This window comes from Oryzias melastigma, linkage group LG13, assembly GCF_002922805.2.
Source record: "Oryzias melastigma strain HK-1 linkage group LG13, ASM292280v2, whole genome shotgun sequence".
NCBI lineage: Eukaryota > Metazoa > Chordata > Actinopteri > Beloniformes > Adrianichthyidae > Oryzias > Oryzias melastigma.
In genome coordinates this window covers 16,997,626-16,999,682 of record NC_050524.1, presented here as the reverse complement: position 1 = coordinate 16,999,682, position 2,057 = coordinate 16,997,626, and positions in this window count along the sequence as shown.

Genomic DNA, 2,057 nt, shown 5'->3' with positions numbered 1-2,057 from the left:
AGCTATGGAGGCTATTCAAGCTAACATTATTGCGGAACTGAAAGAAGTTCAAGCAGACGTCAAAAGAGAATTTACCGACAAGATTGGATTACTTAAAACAGAAATGAGTGAGTTCAGAGGAGAAATGGGACAGCGGCTTAAGGACATTGTGGCGGATCTCAAGGGAATCACGAACAGAGTCGAAGAAGCGGAGCAGAGAGTGGCCGAAATGGAGGAGTTTAGCGCCGACGTTAAAGAAATCCTGGACCACTCTCTCAAGCTACAGGAAAATCTACAAACACGCTTGTCAGATCTGGAGGCTCGCTCACGTAGGAACAATATTCGAATTCATGGTGTCCCGGAAGGAGCGGAAGGGAACAACATTCAAGAATTTATAGAAAACTTTATTGAGTCCGAACTGTCCCTGAACGATTTCACCTTCAATATTCAGCGATGTCACCGCTCACTCGGCCCCAAGCCACCTCCCAGCGCAAACCCCAGATCAATCGTGATCTGCTTTTTGGAATACAAAACGAAGGAGAAGGTGCTGCGTATGGCATGGGAAAAGAAGGACATTCGACTCGGAGAACGGCGCGTGTTCTTCGACCAGGATTACCCCAGCGACATTCTCGCTAAGCGGAAGGAATATAACAACATAAGAAAGACGCTGAAAGAAAAGGGGCTCCGTTCCCAAATTATCTACCCCGCCAGACTTCGGGTGTTTTATGAGAATACCCCAAAAGTTTACAACAACCCAGAAGAGGCGTTGGATGACCTAAAGAAAAGGGGGATAATCGAAATGGGCACGGAGAGATCAGAGAGCTGCGCCGCCGGCGCCGAGCCAGGAGCGAAGGAAACCCCTGCAGACCAGAGGAGCGCCGCGCTGCGTTGGAACAACGAGACGCGAAAGAAAAACATCCAGGACAAGCTACGGGCATTCAAACGCCGAGGAACCGCCACCTAAGGAAACATTAATTCCCGAAAAATGTTGTCAACTTTCCTCTTCTTTTTTTGGAATATACAATGACCGCTCACAGGGAGCTTTTCACACGCCATCCTCACACGCGCTGCTATGGCAGAAAGGAGACGGAGAAGACGCCCAGCAACGCTCGGAGGGCCACCCTGGTGCCCCAGGCCCCCCCTCCTAACTTTGAAGGTGAACTTACACCCAGAACTTGGAAGTCAAATTTTTGTTTTGTTTCATCGTTGTTTTCAGCAGACCCGTGTTTTGTTTGTTAGAGCATCGAAAGTTTTTTACATGTACATAACACACTGTTATAGAAATGGAAGTTAAACAGAAATACAAATTAATTACCCTCAATGTCAATGGATTGAATAACCCAATTAAAAGAAGCAATGCTGTCGCTAACATACAAGACATAATCTTTTGGCAAGAAACGCACTTATCTGTTATCGAGCACGAAAAACTACGCAATATGGGATTTAGACATACTTACTACTCTTCATATATAAAGGGCAACTCCAAGGGAGTGGCAATACTGATATCAAATAAAGTAAATTTTCAATATTCATCACAAATTCGTGATAGAGAAGGGCGTTATATTTTGGTCAAAGGATATATAGACCACAAGGAAGTTACACTGTTTAATGTATATAGACCACCAGGTCATGATAAGCATTTGATAAGGAAAATCTTTGACTTAATTGCAACAGAGGCATCAGGTATCCTTATCTGCGGAGGAGACTGGAACCTCTGTCTAAATCCTCATTTAGACACCACGAGCAAGGTTAAAAAACAAAACCAGTCAGGGACACAAGTTAAAAAAATGCTCAAAGAACTGGGACTGATAGACGTGTGGAGAGATCTGCACCCACCTGATAGAGATTATACTTTTTTTTCACACTCGCATCAGACATATTCAAGATTAGACTATTTTTTTTTATCAAACACAGACAGACATAGAATTGAGATTTGTGACATAGGTATCAGAGATATTTCGGATCATGCAGGGGTGTGTCTAACACTCCACTTGGATAACGATCGTAAAGAGACAATGTGGAGACTTAACACTAGTCTTTTGAACGATGACAAATTCTATAAATGTGTTGAAAAAGAA